The following is a 19,024-nucleotide window of genomic DNA, read 5'->3' as shown; positions in this document are numbered from 1 at the left end:
CAATACTGACCTGCCTTGCAAGATGTATCACTGATGTAAGAATGGTAAGAAGGCTATGGAGTATCCAACTGCTCTCTGACTGGAGCTGAGAGCTGCCGACAGGAGATAATTCAGGCTTGGTACCATAAACCTGATTTAAATGCCATGGTTCAGAAGATCATAGTCTCTAAGGGGTAACCTACTGTCTTAGAGTCTCTATCACTGTGAAAAGACACCATGACGTCAGCAACTCTTATAAAGGAAAGCATTTAATTGGGGGTAACATGGTTTCAGAGATTTAGTCCATTACTCATTTAGTCCATGCAGGATATAGCAGCCAGCATGCAGGCAGACATGGTGCTGGAGAAGGAGCTGACAGAGCTACATCTTGATCCATGGGCAACAGGAAGCGAACTGTGACACTGGGCGTAGCTTGTGTATAGGAGACCCCCAAAGCCCACCCCCACAGAGACACACTTCTACCAACAAGGCCACACCTCCTAATAGTGCCACTCCCTTTGGGAGCCATTTCCTTTCAGACCACCACACCTCCTACTGTTTGGACAAATGAACGTGTTGTCAAATTACCTTCTACGTATTTACGTTCATACCCACAGATTAGTGCTGCTCTCAACCTTGAACAGAGATGCTTCATGTTGCCAGGGGCAACAGTTGATGCATAGACTCATAACTAATCAGATGGCTGAGAAGGGTGACTATTGAGTTCTAAACAGGACATCAATATCCCCCCCCCCCATTGAACACAGTGAACACAGCTGGAGGGGGAGCAGAAGGGAGGGAAGAGCTGGAGGTGGGGAGCAAAGCTGTGAGGTGCTGTCCTCTGGAGGAGACAAGGCTGCACTCAGGAACTCACTGCAGCTGCCATTAGCTGCACACAGTCAAGCCGAGATCGGTTAACTTTCCAACAGGCAGCACTGACTGGTCCTGAGGTTACAAAAGAAAGAGAGGACGTTAGGGTGAGAAGGAGTCTGCATCAGCGCCCGCCTCCAGGCTCCTGCCCTGACTCCCTTTGAGGATGGACAGTGATGTGGAAGTGTAAACCCAAGAAACCCTTTCCTCCTCAAGTTGTTTGTGGTCATGGCGTTTCATTATAGCAATACTAACCCTAAGATAGAAGAGGACATGTAGGAGAATGTCGTGGGAGAGTGGGAAGGAGGAGTTGGGAGTGGGTATAATCCAGATATACTGCACACAAGTATGAAATTGTAAAAGAATAAATAAAAGATATTGAAAATGAATCCTAACCTCCTTTGGGGGGTAATAAGGTCGTGAGGGTGGGGGCCTGGTGATGGAATTAATGCTCCTATACAACAGACCCTATATCAGCACCGTGGCACACACCTGTCATCCCAGCATGCAGTGTGCTGAGGCAGAGGACCCTCGGGGTCCTCAAGACCAGTATCAGTGACACAGAGAGACCTCGCCTCAAGAACCATACAGGACTCCGGCGGGTACTAGCTAATGTTTACCATGTAAGCAAGAAGGCAGCTGTCCACACACCAGGAAGAGAGTCCTCACTGGTGCCCGGCTGGGCTGACACATGACACGTGACTTCCAGTCTCCAGAGCTATGAGGAATAAAGCCTCCAGGTTTATAAGCCTCCACCTCCGTTCGGCACTTTGCTCTGGCAGCTCAAACTCACTAAGACGAGGTATTAGTTCGTTGTTCTCATTGATGTGGCAAAATGACCTGACGAAAGTGACTGGACAAAGTGACAAAGGCTGATTTTTGACTCATAGTTTGAGGGTACTGTTCATCATAGAGGGGAGGGGAACGGTAGCAGGGGCCTGAGACAGCTAGTCTCAGGGTATTAGCAGTCAGGAAGTGCAGAGAGACTGATTTTGGTGCCCAGCTCACTTTCTTTTAAAATTTTATGTATTCTCAGGTAGGTGTGTGTGTATGTGTGTGTGTGTGTGTGTGTGTGTATGTGTGTGAGTGTGTGTATGTGTGTGCGTATGTGTGTGTGTGTGTGCTTACACACTTGGAAGTCAGAGGTCAGTTGATTCTCTCTCTACTGCAGGGACCGAACTCAGGTTGTTAGGTTTGCATGGTAAGTACTTTTTCCTGCTGAGCCATCTCACCGGCCCTTTTCATTCTGTCCAGGACCCTGGCTCATGGAATGATGCTACCCACATTAGTGTGGATCGCTTCACCTCTGTTAACCTATTGTTGAAACTCCCTCTCGGGTATGCCCAGAGTTTTGTGTTCTAGGCCATTCTAGAGCCTGTCAAGTTGACTATCAAGATTAACCAGTACAGTGTCTCTCTCCTGAAGAGGTTCCAGGTTCCCTTATAGATGTCCGCTTGATGAGGTGAGACCCACACGTGATGATCTCCCTCTGACTCACTAAGTACCTGAGTCAGGGCCTCAAGTACAGCTGAGAAATCTCTTCTTCTTTGCTACATGCTATAACCTAGTCAGAGGAGTAATACAGCTTCCCATACAAAGGACTCAGCTGCACTCACAGAGAATTGTGTGTGGCATGTACGTGGGAGTCTGCCATTTGGGGGATCATCTTTATAATTCTCTATACTATGTCAAAGTTGTTCCTAGGACTGAGCATGCCTTGGTCTTCTTCAGGTGAGAGCATGGCTCCATTATGTAGGCATGGCTAAAGCAGGCTCCACCAGCTGCCTGGACTCTGGGCTTCGGTGTTTGCTTCCTCTTGTTCATGGCTCACACACCACCCGTCAGTCTGCTTTGGCCATGGATCAGCAATTGCAATGAAAGATTTCATGGGAAAGGGGTGACATTTATGTCTAAAATTGACTTGGTGGCTGACCTGGGGTGTTATCTTTTTAATTATCTCTGTTTTCCCTCCTCCACATTGTTGTTGACAGTCAAGATTTAATTGTAGGTATTATTTATTGAAAGAACTAAAGAGGAAAAGGCCAAGGTAACGCCTTCTAAGTGAAAGGAAGCAGCAAGTCTGAAGACATCAGAATGTCAATTGATGGAACTGGCTTCTAGACTTAAAGATGTTATCGTTAAGCATCGTGGGAAAACAGCATCTTAATTCAACCAATTCAATTTAATCTTGTAATAGAATCCGATGGCTGCTTCAGTTGCTCGTCTATTCAGACTCTGCCTTAGGGTTTTGTTTTGCTTTGTTTTAGTCGGCTTCCATTTTCTCACATACACACTTTAGACTCAAAGGGGCTGAACAAAAAAAGAAGGCCAGCTGGGACACCAAGAGGGTTTGTAAGAAAACTATTTCAGGCTTTCAGTCTCATCCAAGAATGTCTGGCACTTCAGTATCCTAAGAAAAGGATTTTATAATAGCTGTGCCTAAATAGACAACTTCTGCTCCAAAATCAAACTTCGATGGTGATCACGCTTTCATTAGCGCTGCCATCAAAGGACGGCCCTTCATCCAACCTGAAGACCGAAGGGCCTCAGAGTTCAGTTCTGCCATTTCCCAACACGTCAGTCAGTAACTCTGCTGGACTCGCTAAGGTTCTGCTGCTGAGGATGGGTGAGGCAACATTTTATTTATTTATTTATTTATTTGGAGACACAATCTCATGTAGTCTAGCCTTGCTCCCAGTGTGCTGTTACCTTGAACTTGTGATCCTCCTGCCTCTACCTCCTGAATGCTGGGATTATGGGCATGGCTACTATGCTGTGTTTACATGGTGCTGGAGAATAAACCCCAGGGCTTTCCACATGCTAGGCAAGCATGCTACCAACTGAGCTACATCCCCAGACGTGTGAGGAGCATTTTGACAGAACGAGAGGCAGGGGAAATGTTGTGAACTTCGTATCTGTGGTCCCAGTGGGGATCAGCATGAGTCTGGAATATTCTTTCAGTGTTTCCCTGTCCACTCACCCTTTCCAAACAGCTTCAACCCTGAAGGCCTCCACGAGTTTAAACATCTTCCTGGATCTGTAATGAATCTGTGTAATGAAGATGCTTATAAATATTACAAGAGATTTATTGCTTTGGTGTGAATTTCTCTGATACCAGCAGGGAGTTTTTAAACACAACTGGCAACGAGAAGCATACGGTCAGAGAGTCAGGTTACTGTTTTCTTTCTTTCTTTTCTTTTTTTAATTGTTGTCTGCCAAGGACAATATATTTTTTTCCCCTTCTTCAAAATAAACTCTGTGCAGGAATGTGCCTCAGCAAATGGCTGGGGCTCTATTATATTTCATGCAGCTTTCTAAACAATTTCCAAGCTTCATCTGGCCTGGTGTCAAACAGAAGGCAACCAACAATAGCAAAATCCCATTAAAGCCAAGAAGGTTCCTTCCTGAGGTGAGCCTGGCCAGAAATAGTCATCTTGGCTCATTCTCCAGTTTGGCACCAGGGACTAATAACGCACGGTCTCCTAATGGAAATTGTCTAATTTCATCCAAGAGCTGCTCCAGAGAGAGCCGGGCTGACGCACTAACAGTCCATATAACAACATTCTTCTTGGAGTGCTGAACAATGGGCCTTTGGGAGAGACTGTGATAAACCACGTCAGACTCCGACAAACACGAGTGTAAAAATAGGCTTCAGAGGCATTGACACAGCCACCCAATTTCTCAGGAGGAAGGCCCTTGGAGGCGGGTCATTCAGAAGGCTTGTTGGGAATACTTCATCAGATGCAGTGGGAGAGAGGGCCGGGGGAAGAAGAGACAGAGCAAGAGTGAGAATGGGGGGGAAAGTGAAGATGATAAGAAATGAAAGAGTGGAGAGTGGTCCCGGACAGGGTTAGTCAACATAGATTTCACACGTGTGACATTCCCATTAACATCCCAAGGCGGCTATCTGCAAGGAGCAGACAGGAGGCATTATGCCCCACCTAAGATATACATGTATGTGTCCTTGTTTTCATGTTCCCTTGTGATAATATGAGGAATATTACAATGGGTGAGGCAATGCACGCCTATAATTCCCTGCACTCAGGAGGCTAGGGCAGAAAGATTGAAGGTTCTGTGCCAGCCTAGGCTTCGTAGGCCAGCTTCGACTCTATAGCAAGAGGTCTCAAGAAAACACCAGTGAACCAGGCGGATGGGGCGATGATTCAGCGGGTAAAGGTTTGCTTGTGCAGGAATGAGGGTCTGAATCCAGGTTCTCAGCACCCTCATCAAATCTGGGTGTGGCAGTGTGCTTCCGTAGCCCTGGAGTGGGAGTTGGAGGCAGAGACCCGTGTGTTCCTCGGGTCGCTAGCTGAAACAAGCCCCACGGTCAGGGAGAGACGTGGTCTCAAAAAATAGAAGTGGAGAGTGAGAGAGAAAGACTTTGGCCTCTAGCACCTACGCGCACACACACATACATACACACACTCACTCACATACATACACACACTCACTCACATACACACTCATACACAAACCTCCACATGGGAAGTTTAAAGCATTTTTTTTCACATTCTCAGATGTAAAAACAAAGCAAATCTAATTTAAAATAAATAATAAAATGTCTTATCAAAACATATGGGATACAACTGAAGCAACATACAGGAAATTCTGTAGTTATAAAACATATGTTCCTTAGAAAATGACAGGTCAAAAATAATCAGAGCCTTTACGTCAAGAATAACACTAACGAACAAAATTAATAAAGATAAAAAATAGAATGGAGAATATTAACACACATTCATTTTCTGCCCCCTTAGAAGAAAAACACTGGGTTTTTCTTCTGTAGAATACATTAAACTGAATGTTGCCAAGTATCTATTTAGAGAAAGTATCAATAAAGATGATTTCTGGTGTGTTCTGCACAAAACATCCCTACGATTAAGTGATAATATGTAATAAAGTCTTTGCTGTAGTAATTGGCATCAGAATAAGTCTTAGCTATTGGCTGTTATTGTTATTAGGTATTTTTGTGCGTGAGGAAGAATCCTAAAGCTCCCTTTAACGGTTTTAATTTTTAAAAATGTGTCAGCCTGGTATTTCCTTTGGACCCCCCTTTTCTCATTAGTTCTGCTGATGTTTAGCTCAGTTCCCTGTGTGCACGCCTCCAGTCTGGAAACCTGGATCAGCGAATTGACTGCCTTTTACAGAAGATACCATTTAAAATATGTGGTCAAACAGGGTGTCCATCCTGCCTGGGCAGCCTGACTTGTCTGGAGGGCAAACACATGCCCAGCTGTTTATCTTTTCTTTGCAAGCGATGGAATCCAGGTCCTTCACATTCTGTTCTCTGCCCCGAGGCTTCGTTACCTCCTGCCATACTTCTCCTTTTCTGGGAGTCATTCTGATGACTTTTTCTTTGTAAGGTCCATGGAATCCTTTCTTCATTTGGCATTTGTAATGCAATCAATATTTTTGTTTTGTTTTTGTGCCAATTTTGTTGTCTATGATTTTGGTCAGACTAGTGTCTCTGTAAATCACAGACAAATCATTTGCTGGTCACTTCCTGTCTGTCATTCCACATGCTGGGTATGGGAGACTCAGAATAAGTCAGTCTGTCCAGGGATGATGACTCTTAGCCAGGAGCGTGTGTCTGTCTATGTGAGATTGCAACATAACATGCTAAAGGCCATCACCAAGGTCAGCACAGATGCTCTGGGATCCCGGGGAAGGAGAAATCCCAAAGAAATTAAATGAAAAGCGGGAATGAAGTCAGGGGAAGTTTCCAGGAAGAAGACAGCTCTGAATGACAAACAGGAGTAAGCCAGAAGAGTGAGGGGAGAGACTGCTTCGGAGGGGATGCTGTGCACAAGAAAAAGAGGGTGATAGTATACTCGAGGGGCGGTGTCTAGGAGTTGGAGTACTGTGGTTTTGCTTTTCATTTCCCTAGTGACTGATGTTGACATCTGTTTACACAACTCTAGCTGTAGTTTGTTTTCGAGAAATGCCCAATAGAATCCGTCGTCCATTTTAAAATTGGATTCTCTTACTGCCTTGATGTAACTGTTCATTATTAAAGGGAACTTCGTTTTAGTTTCTCAATTGCATTTATTTAGTGTGTGTGTGTGTGTGTGTGTGTGTGTGTGTGTGTGTGTGTGTTGCACATGTTCCTCTGTGTTCATGTGTGAATGTCAGAGGACAATCCATGGGAATCGGTTCTCTCTTTCCACCTTGTGGGTCCCAGGGATCAGACTTAGGACATTGGCCTTGGCAGCAAGCACCTACATCCACTAAGCCGTCTCACCGGCCTACTTCACATAATCTCTGTACAAATCCTTTATGTACGGAAGTTTCATAATTTCAATGTATCTCTCCCATTCCATGGATTTTCTTTTACTCTATTGATTGTTTCCTTGGAAATATAGAAGGTTTTAATTTTATTTTTGGTTTGGTTTTTGAGACAGGGTTTCTCTATGTGACTCTGGGTGTCCTGGAACCCACTCTGTAGACCAGGCTGGTCTCAAACTTAGAGATCTACTCACCTCTGCCTCCCAAGTGCTGGGATTAAAGGAGTGTGACACCACTACCCAGCTTAAGAACTTTTCTTTCTTTTTTTTTTTTTTTGAAGTCCAGTTTATTTTTTTATTGTATTTTGGTACCATGTGTAAGAAATCATTGCTTAGCATAATATCTCAAAGATATTCTTATGATATCTTCTACAGTTTTTTTTCTTGTTTAGGTCCACGATCTACTTTGAGCTACTTTGTGTCTGTGGTGTGAGGTTAGAACACAGCTTCAGAATTTTGTGTGCTGATGTCCAGTTACCATAAATCACGTGCTAAAAAGAATGATCTTTTTTCATTATGTTGATTAGCATTATTCAGCCACATTCTATTGCCTTTATGTCTAGCCTGTGCCAATTCAACACCTGGAACTCACTAGCCAGGATGGTTTTAAACTCACAGAGATCCGCCTATCTCTGCCTCCTGAGTGCCAGGGTTAAAGGCGTTCACAACCATGCCCAGCCAGTATCTACCGATTTTACACCATTGCTGTTAGTCAGTCTTTGGGGGAGGTAGCCTGAGGTTAGGGATATCTTCCCTAGAGCTTCTTGCTAGACAAAAGCCTAAGGAGAGCAGAGGAGAGGCCAAGCGAGCTTTGGATGAGCCTAGAGTGCAGAGGACAGTGTGTTTGTCAGGAAGGGCAGAGGCAGGAGACAGAAGTCTTTGTCCACTGAGACTTTTATTGGGGTGGGCACAAAAACTGTTTTCTTCCCAGTTGATGTGACCTACTGGCTGAAAATACTTTACCACATCCCCTTACTGTTGGCTTTTAACTTTAAGCTAATTAAAGGCTGTTTTGTGTGGCCCAAACTCAGTATGGGTGTTTGAGATAGGAGATAGCCAACCAAATTTATTATCCTGAAAGTTTACCTTTTAGCTTTTGTTTGTTTGGGGCCAGGAAGGAACAAAGGACAGCATCTGCTGCCGTCAGTTTCCCCCTGGGATTGGGGGACAGTTGGAAACCCTTAGGCTGCTGTTTTGGTTCATTTCAAACTTAGCAGTGACAGGGAGTTTGAGAACTCCTTGTTGAAATGTTAACATTGGAAGGGTTTGAGCTGCTGTAGTTGTTGTTGTTGGTGGTGGTGGTAGTGGTGGTGTGTGTGTGTGTGTGTTCATGTGTGTGTGTGTGTGAATGTGGAGGTCAGGTGTCTTCCAATATTGCTCTCCATTTTAGCATTCTTTTTTTTTTTTTTCACTTGAGAGAGTGTCTCACTATGCACTCCTGGCTGGCCTCAACTTACCAGTCTATCAGGGAGTTCCTAGAGATCTGCCTGTTCCTGCCTCCCCAGCGTGGGGTTAAAGGCTTGTGCCCCCACACGCGGTCTGCCACCTCACTTTCTGAGACAAGATCTCTCACTGGACCCAGAACACAGTGATTTGGCTTCAGCAGCCGACCAGTGAGCTCTGGCTAGACCTGTCTGTCTCTGCAGCCTGGGATTACAGGTACACGCGGCCACACCCAGCTTTCATGTGGTGCTGGGGACCCAGACTCAGGACCTTCTGCTTGAGCAGCAAACCTGGTCTCCTAGGTGCCCTTCTGAGAGCCTGCCTCCTCTGTCAGTGTCACTCATTCCTTACCTACACCACCTTACCCTCCCTGTTTGCTGCCCTGCATGTTTGGTTTAGCATCTGGGCAGCTCCATCTAACCCTAACGACTAGTGTTAATCAAACCTGGACCAGAACCAATATGATCTATGATCTTGAACGAACCCAGTCAGTTACTGAGTGTCAGGCTGAAGGATTCAATCAGCGGACATCCCACAAGCACGTCCACGGCCTTGTGCTACATTTGCAGCGTGCAGCCACCGCCCCGTGGGTTGCATATAGAAAAATGCAGCTTTTCCATCTCCCACCTCTCAGCGTCTGTCCTCTGGCCCAGCTTTGTTTTTATTCCCAGCATTTGTCACTATTAGCAATGACACATCTGGCCACTTTTCTTCCTGTTTTGCTACAAGAGCTTGTGCTTCTTGAAGGCAAGAGGTTTCCGCTTTTCGCCGAGGTTGCCAGTATTTAGAGGAGTTCTTGGCAGATAGGACCCAGCTCAACATATATATATATATATATGTGTGTGTATATATATATATATATATATATATATATATATATATATGTTAACCTTAACCCTTAACCAACTTACTAACCTTTTTTAAAAATAAGAATGTTATTGGTTTGACATTATTTGAAAAAATAATCTCTCTGCTTCAATGGGCCCTATAAGCTTTTCAGGATGCAGATAAATGATACTTAATACTCTAGGCTGGAATTTCCAGGAAATAGTATCACATTTACTAGCTTGGGACTTAAAACTCTTTTAAAATTTGGAGGATTTTTTTTTTTTATTTTTGGTTTCTGGGTTTTGGCCATTTTCCCATCCTTCATAAATTCCCCCAAATGCAGTCAACAATGACTCTAAGATTACATTCTTCATAAATCCCCCAAAATGCAGTCAACAGTGACTCTAAGATTACATCAGAATTCTTTTAAGTGTTTCGGAAAAGGTTGTAAATCCAAGCTCAGGGACCAAACCAATTTAAAATAATTGCTTTTATTTTCAAGGTGTGTACTAGATTAGAACTCCAAATCCACATTAATTGTTTAAAAATCCATCTGCAATTTGAAAATCCTTCTTCCTGAAGGACAAGACTTCCTGAAGTACAACCGTCATGGGTGGTTCTGATCTATGTGCTGTTAGCTGGACTCCACCACTTCTAGTGAGAATGGTGGGATGAGACTCTTCCACTCTTCTCTCAGGTAGATTTAGAAGTCCTGTTTGCTTTATTTTTTTATTGAAAATAGATTTCTTTTCACAAAATATATTCTGGTTAGTTTTCTCTCCCTCATCTCTCAGATCCCATCTTTCCACCTCCCCAAATCTACACCCTTTCTTGCTCTCTCTCATTAGAAAACAGTCATCTAAAATAAAACAAAATAAAACAATATACCATAAAAACAAACCAAAATAGGGCAAAACAAACAAACAGAAGAAAGAACCAAAATGCACAAGAAACTCATGTAGACACAGAGACACCCACGTTCACACACAGAGAAATCCTGTAAAACCACAGAACCAGAAACAATGATATATGATCAAAAGATCGGTAAGATCAAAAACAAGAAAACACCCGGACAAAGCATTATGAGACAAATCCCTCCAAAATTACCAGAGTTCATTTTGTGTTTGCAGCTACTCTTGGGCAAGGGACCTGCCCTTAAGTGTGGTTTGTCTACCCAGTGAGACTCCACTGGAGAAAACTAAGTTTTCCATTGTTAGCCGTTCTTGATTGGAGATAACTTCTGGGTTAAGGATGGGAACTTATTACCATTTCTCTCTCTCAGCTCTGGGACCTCATCTTTCGACCTGTGGAGTCCCTGTACATGCTGCCTCAGTCTCTGTGAATTCTTATGTGTGGTGATATATTGTGTATCAAATAAAGCTTGCCTGAGGATCGGAGGACAGAGGCAGCCACTAGGTTAAACATAGAGGTCAGGCAGTGGTGGCACACACCTTTAATCCTAGCACCCAGGAGGCGGAGATCTGTCTGGATCTCTGTGAGTTCAAAGTCACCCTGGACTACATGAGATTGATTCAAGTTAGGAGAGAAACAGAGCCAGGCAGTGGTGGCACACACCTTTAATCCCAGCACTTGGGAGTCACATACCTTTAATCCCAGCACTAGGAAGGAACTGAAATGGCTGGGTGGAGAAAGGTATATAAGGTGTGAGGAGACAGGAACTAGAGCTTTTCAGCTAAGCACTTTTTGACTGAGGACTCAGAGGCTTGCAGTCTTAGGATTTGTGGAGACATCACCTCCTTTTCAGCCTGAGGATTTTGTAGTGATGAGAAGTTTCTCTAGTGGCTTGTTCCGTTGTCTCTCTGATCTTTCAACATTTACCCCAATATCTGGCTCCAGGTTCTTATTAAGACCATTTAGGATTCGTGGACACTTATGTACATCAGTCATGTTGTATCTAGAAGGCACTGTTTCCATAGCATCCTCCATCCGCAATAGCTCTCATGATCTTTGCACTTTCTCTTCCACGGAGTTCCTTGAACCCTGGGGAGAGATTTGATGAAGACATCCCATTTGGGACTGAATGTTCCAAGTTTTTGTCACCTCAGACACTTATTTTTGAAGGTCTGGCCCTTCCCTAGGTTCTAGCCATTCTGAAACCTTTTTTTTTTTTTAAATACGTGTTTATTTACATCTAAGTGTTTTGCCTGCATACTTGTATGTGAATCGTGTGCATGCAGTACCTAGAGAAGCCAGAAGAGGGCATCAGGTTCTCTGCCACTGGAGTTATGATGGTTATGAGCTATTATGTGGGTCTCTGCAAAAGCAGCGAATCTCTTAACTTCCCATGTTGAGCCACTTTTAGGAGTCTTGTCGTTTTCTCGGACTTCATCTTTGTGACTTCCAGCTGTAGTATAAAGCTTATCTGTGCAGTGCCAATGAGACCGCTCAGCAGGAAAAGGCGCTTGTTGATCTGGCTGAGCCTGTAACCTGAGTCCAATTACTAGAAGTCACGTGGTGGAAGGAGAAAACTGATTCCCACAAGTTATCCTCTGCCTACACACACACACACACACACACACACACACACACACACACACACACACACATACACTAAATGCAATTAAAAAGTTTAAATCTGTCATTTGAAGGGAAAAGAATAAGTTCTTGTGCAGTGAAAGCCTAGTTACAAGTCCTCTGTCCATTTTGGCTTTTTGTTGTTGTTGTTGGGGGAGGGGGAAGTGTGGGGGGCGAGGGACACAGAGTCTCATGTAAATCAGGCTGGCATGAAACATTTTTTGTAGCTGGGGATAACCTTGAACCTTCTCTCTCAACCTTCCACATACTAGAGTTACAGGTGTATGTCACCACAGCCAACCAGGTGGGATTGAACCCAGAGCTTTATGCGCAGTAGACAAGCACTCCAGTAATTGGGCTCCATCCCCAGTCCACCCTGGCTTTCTAGGGTATCTTCCCTGTTCCATGGTGATCAGGCACAAGGAGTTTACTAGTTCTGGCATTGGTTTGAGAACCTGATACCCCCTCTAACACATAGTCTCCAGTCATAGGACTAAAATGACAATAAGAAACCTTACAAGTAGTCACATTTTCTCTAGTTCTTAGAAAATGTCCAAATTAACAAAAACCCTGAGAGATTTCTACACCGAGTAAGCACATAGCTGAGGTAGATCAAAGAATCTACTCTGAGAAAAAAAGATGAAGAAATAATAGGATAAATGGGTAGATGATTGAATCTACTCTAAAAAGAAAAAGAGGAAGATATAAAAATGACAAAAGGTAGATTACTGAATCTATTATGAAAAGAAAAAATACTTTAAAACAGAAACTACTTGTTTTAAATAGGATAAGTAATGAAATTTTTGTCTGAGTTTATCAAATGTTAATGGATTAGACATTGTTAATGTAATTTTTGACTGTATATATTGTATATACTTATTGGATAGTTTTTGTTGTATTAGTTATAAGCTTTTTTTAAATTTTAGACAAAATAAGGGGAAATGTGGTGGTATTGTGTTCCCAAAATATTGTGCACCCTAATAAACTTATCTGGGGTCAGAGACAGAACAGTCACTAGATACAAAGGCTAGAAAATGGTGGCACTCACACCTTTAATCCTAGCATTCCAGAGACAGAAATCCCTCTGGATCTCTGTGAGTTCAAGGCCACATTGGAAACAACCAGGCATGGTGACACACACCTTTCATCCCAAGAAGTGAGCCTTTAATCCCAGGGAGTGATGGCAAAACCAGAAAGATATATAAGGCATGAGGACCAGAAACTAGCTTTTAGCTGGTTAAGGTTTCAGGCTTTGGAGCAGCAGTTCAGCTGAGATTCATTCTGGATGAGGACTCAGAGGCTTCCAGTCTGAGGAAACAGGATCAGCTAGGGAACTGGCGAGGTGAGGTTGGCTGTGGCCTGTTCTGTCTCTCTGATCTTCCAGCGTTCACCCCAATAACTAGCCTCGGGTTTGATTTAATCAATAAGACCATTTAAGATTCATGCTACACATAGCCCTCACAACGGGAACGTTAAAAGGGAACTAGAAATGAGGACAATATGTGTGGAGACGGCTCAGTGAAGGACACTTGCTGGGCTTGAGTGAGGACTTGGGTTTAGATCCTCAGTGCCCACATAAAGACCTGGGCTTGGCCCTGTGCACCTGGAATCAGAGCATTCAGGGGCAGAAGCAGAGGCAGAAGGACCCCTGGGGCTTGCTGGCCACCAGTCTAGTTCCAGGTTCAGTGAGAGACCCCATCCCAAGGGAATGAGGTGGGGAGTAACAGAGCAGGACACCCAAAGTCTCCCTCTCTCTGAGGACTTGCAGGAGCATGCATCCATGTACACATGTTTTCATATATCACCCCCACCCGCATAATATTGCAACTGAGCTTATTAAACAGTTGTATTTTAAACATATATTTCAGAGTTATATTTATGAGTTATAACCACTACTGCCTGTTTGTTATAGAATTAACTGTAGATTTTTGGTTGGAGAGAAGTTAAATTTCACTGCCCCCTTCTTTCTCATTTCTTCTTCTTCTTCTTCTTCTTCTTCTTCTTCTTCTTCTTCTTCTTCTTCTTCTTCTTCTTCTTCTTCTTCTTCTTCCTCTTCTTCTTCTTCCTCTCTCTCTCTCTCTCTCTCTCTCTCTCTCTCTCTCTCTCTCTCTCTCCTTTCTTATTTTTTTAATTTTGGACATGTTCAGCCCTGGTATCGTTAAATGAGACTAGAAGAGCTGAGAACAAGAACCAAGCAAAGTCAGGGAAGTTAGCTGGCTCACAGCAGGCTCTCGATGCAGACACTGTGATATCCAGAGATCCAAGGCAGCCCAGAAAATCTGAGCCCCAGAGAGCCCTAAGGAGTGAAGGGCCGTCTTGGGAAGGGTAGGGAACATTATGACAGCTATTAGGAGGGTGCGGACATTTCTACTTCCAGGCCTGTATATCAAAAGCAGGCTATGAATTGGGAATGGGTAAGTCACACACACACACACACACACACACACACACACACACACACACACACAGAGTCACAAAACACCTTTAATAAAACTGTCCGTAGTGGCTATGTTAGTTTCATGTTACTGTAACAAAATACAGGAGGTAATTAATCTAAACAGAAAGGTTTATTTTGGCCCACTTTCAGAGGTCCAGTCCACGACTGGCACAGCCTGTGCTTCGGGCCCGTGATAAGGCACGTAAGATGTCAGCAGCACACATCAGCACAACTGCTCACTTCAGCAGCCAGGACGTGTGTGGTCTGTCTTTCAGGACCTTTCTGTGCTATGTTCATCCTCCTTGTGAAGATGGGAGACACAGCACCCACGTGATGAGATAAAGTGAGGGAACAACACCATGTGAGGCTAACAGGGGAGAATTAGCTCATCATAGACACTTGGTACGCAAAGAGATGATCCGATAACCCAGGGGACTGCTAAATGACCGACAGATGACCAACAAGCAGGTGATCCATACAGTGTGGATGATGTGTGTTCTAGGCAAGATGGTGCTGGCTGGTGTGAGACTTCACCACGACACTTAGAAGTGCACACAATTTTAATCTTATAAACAAATAGTTTGTTTCCCAGAATTTTCTACTTAATGTTTTTTTTGGACTGCAAATGGTGGTGGGTTACTGAAACCTCAGAAAGCAGAACAGTGAAGAAGGGAATGTTGTACACACTCATTCAACAAAACATGTCCACAGCAGGGTCTGTTTAAGGATGGAGTCACCCAGGATCCTCTCAGCCCCCCACCTGCACACTTCACTCTGCCTCATCTCACACATTCAATGCCATTCCCATCTTCGTGAGGACAGTTTAAAGCAAGGCAGAGCCAGCGGGACAACGCTTAGCAGGAAGACCTGTTTTGTGATTCCAGGCCTGTCTTTCTACTTCTGTCTCAAATTCTCTTTCAATAGACCAGTGTTACTTAACACTCAGACTGTGCACATAGGCTATGATATGCATTGTGTGTGTGTGTGTGTGTGTGTGTGTGTGTGTGTGTGTGTGTGTGTGTGTGTGTATTTTGGGCCTCAGAAGTGAAAGGTTATTCACATTATGGAGTTGAAAGGCACTGAAATCCTACACAACCACTTAGTGCTGGATGGTGTGGATGGAGCGCTTCAGAATGCAAGCCCCCATTCCTTGAAACACCATTTCCTAACAACTGTAACCTTGGACAAGCCACTTAACCTCTAGGAGTATCAGTTTCCTAAGCCCAAAAACTCTCTCTCCCATGCCCTAGCGGTCCATTATTTTAAAGAGTAGGTGAGATGCAGCACAGTGTTATTGCTGGTACCCGCTGGTTCCCTCACCCTGTCTGGTGACTTTTAACTCATGACCCTTAAGGGCTTCCCATGCAGTCGGCAACAGGGAAGGAAACGGCTGTAGGTCAGAGCCAATTTTAGAAACCCACATTTTTGTAAAAATCCAAGAGTCAACTTGCATCCCAATAGTGTTGCTGGTGTAGGGATGGTCCAGCAGGTGTCAGCAGAGGGAAGGGAAAAGATGCCTGGTGCTGAGACAGGGCTGGTGGGTTCTGCTAGAATTTCACAGCTGCTCCAACTCGGGGGCGGGGTGGTGGCGCAGATTCAGAGCTCTGAGAGGGAGATACACCATCGGCTCAGTCTACAGAGTCCCTCTCCAGGATCCTTACCCCTCACCTGGTTTCTTCCCGTTCTTGCCTTTGTCCACGGAACCTAGAAGCAGCCCTCGGTGACTTACTTTCTGCACCTAGACTCCACCTCCCAAAGTTTCCACTACCTCTCAAAATAATGCCACCAGGTGGGGACCATGTGTGCGACACACGAACTTTTGGGGAACATTTCATGTTCATACCATAACAAGGTCATGAGGGCTCCGTCCCCACATATGAATTAACCCCACCAGGCAGGAATGAACTTATTATTGAAGAGTGAGTTTGGGGCCCCTTTCTGCCCTAGGATGAAGCAGTTTGGAAAATCCATGTCAATTCTCTTTGCGTTGTGTGTTTCCTTAAAGAAGCACTGCTCTGGAATGACTGCCCTTTCTCCTGGGTGTAAACATGGAGTTATTTGTTTATTGTACCCAGACTTTCTTCTTTCCCCCTCAGCAGCAAACCATTCAGATTCAATAAGCCAATGGCTAATTCCCTGGGAGCTGGAGAGCACACCTGACCATGAGCAAATGGTACCCGGTGTACCAGATGTCCTCTCAGTTTCACTCCAATGCACATCCACGGCGGGGTGGGTTCTACCCCAGCTCCTCTGAGGCCTGAGGCATTACTGCATGTAAAGATGAGTTGGCTAGAGAAGCTGCATTTTTACATCAGGAGCAGGTTTTAAACTGCTTACCTTGATTATCACTCCCCCATCTCTAAGGGGAGTGGGAAGGGAGAGAGAGGGGAGGGTGTGACATGAGGGGGTAGGAAGAGAGCCAAGTGTCTCCACATCTGCGAAGTGACGCATCCTAGAAACAGGAAAAAGGGAACAGGAGACACATGCCCCCACCCCAATGCCCTCCAGAAAAGGGCAAATGGGACCAGACCCAAAGGGCCTCAGAGATTTGGGTGCCAGACCTGTGGGATAAATAAAGTTTAAAGGGGGAAGATTATGGTCCTAGGAGAGGGTGGGTCACCAGAGAGCCTGGCACACCTGGGAAGTGGGGAGGAGTGTGTGTGTGTGTGTGTGTGTGTGTGTGTGTGTAAATCAAATGGTCACAGGTGCCTAGAATCCTGTTGCTCTTCTCACCTCATAGAAAGTCTAGTTTCCCCCAACCCAAGTAACCCTAAGGAGATCAGGAAAGGGAGGTGAGCCTTCTTAGAATACCTCCCCACTTTACTAAACTGTGCTCTCTAGAACCCACAAGGAAAGAAAAGTCCAGCATTCACCACTAAACATGAGCTGGGCGTGCAGTCTATAAATCAAACCTCAGCTGGCGGAGCGATGGGCACACTCCACACAGGTCCCCACCGAGCTGTGCAGAGAGTCTCTCAAATGCTTAAATACCGGGGTATGCTGTATTCCCTTCCCCTTTTGACTGCGGGTATTTATTTCTCTGTCCTTATAAAAATAACACAAAAACTCCTGAGAAGGTGGTATGTTTGAAAGACCCTTTAAAGTGAACTGGAGAGGGAATCCTCAGGTGGAGATAGGAGTAACTTTACATATTATATTCCCCAAAGTCTTAAGACAAAACCAAAAGTGCTTTGAAGGTCTGGCTGATTTAAGCCCACCTGGAGTTATCTTCTGGCAATAAAGAATGCCTAGCATGTTCTCTAAAGGACCTTGTGTGTCCCTGGGTTTAATGCAAGAATTTGCCCCTTTAAGCACAAGAGAGAACCAAAGAGAGAACCAAACTCTTTTCTTGTGAGAGTATTTGCATCCATCGCTTTCCCAATCTTAAATCCTCATAAACCACATTGTCAAGTATAAAAGGGACCCACCTAGACCTTGACTATTCCTGGGATTGTGAAATAATATTTGGCTGTGTCTTCTTCTGGAAAAGAAAAAGGGGGTTGGCTGCAGGAATCACAAATGACCTGACGCCCCAGGCACGATAGTGTTTTTAAGGACGCGTGTGTGTGAACTAAGTTCAAGTAATTTGATTTAATCGGGCCCATATCTATCCCTGGTGGTTACAAGGTCTCTCGGGAGCCCACGCCTCTGCCCCTAGGGCCTCCCTCCTCAGGCAACAACAGCTCTGAGCTAGTTCATTTCGCCACAGCCCCGAACCGCTCGGAAAGCAAAGATTAAAGGCGAAAGTCACAGCTGTGTATTTATATTTTCATTGCTAGAAGGGAATTGATTTCCGTGCATTTATTTTGGAAGTTGTAATACAGAAGAGCGGATTTGCGTCACCACAGCAACTTGCCGGTGGAGATAAAGTTGCACAAATATTGAAAGGGGAAGTGCTAGGAGTCATTATAGAGTTTTTCTCCGGAAGAAATAAGGATTTCTGCAGTATCCTAAAATACTAGGACCGCTTCTATTTTGAGACCAATCTCGCAGGCATATCCGCTCATTTAGTCCAAGTTTGAGCCCATCAAAAAAACAGGAGATGACCTGAACTCCGGCGAGCCCTGGGTTTCCTGTGGCGTTCTTGGTTCTGAAGGGTTGGGGGTAAAGAGGAGGACAGTGCATAGGCAAGTAAGTGGCCTGCAGGGGTGAGGCTTGGAACTGGGGCAAGAAAGAATCCCACACCCAAAGGCTTCATTTCGTCTTTTCTTTTTCTTCTGCGTTCGCTCCCCCCATCCCACCCGCCCCAACCCCCGGCCCCCGAGCTCCGATTAGGCCTTGGGTAGTGAGTGGGTGAGCCTGCGGCTGGGCTGCAACGATTGCAATGACGCCGCCGGCCTGGGAGAATAGAGGATCCCCCCCCTCCGCACCCCCACCCTCCCGAGCCTGTAAAGCAGCCGCGGAGCTGTGGAGAAAGAAGCCCTTGCAGTCTATCCAGGTTTTGAGCCGCCGGCCACTCCTGGTTTCTATGCGCGGCAGATACGACGATGAACACTGCCAGATAACCTGGAGCGTTCGTGTTCTGCACCCCACACCTCTGCACAGCGGGTCTCAAACAGCGCAAAGAGGAGGAGAAAGGGGTGGGAGCCTTATTTCTAGGGGAGGAAGTGAAGGTGCAGGCCTCTGGGTGAAGCGTTAAGTCCTTTTG

The sequence above is a fragment of the Peromyscus californicus genome, unplaced genomic scaffold (assembly GCF_007827085.1).
Source record: "Peromyscus californicus insignis strain IS unplaced genomic scaffold, ASM782708v3 Scaffold_14__1_contigs__length_90479793_seg_2, whole genome shotgun sequence".
In the NCBI taxonomy this organism is placed as follows: Eukaryota; Metazoa; Chordata; class Mammalia; order Rodentia; family Cricetidae; genus Peromyscus; species Peromyscus californicus.
This window is presented reverse-complemented; position numbering follows the sequence as displayed.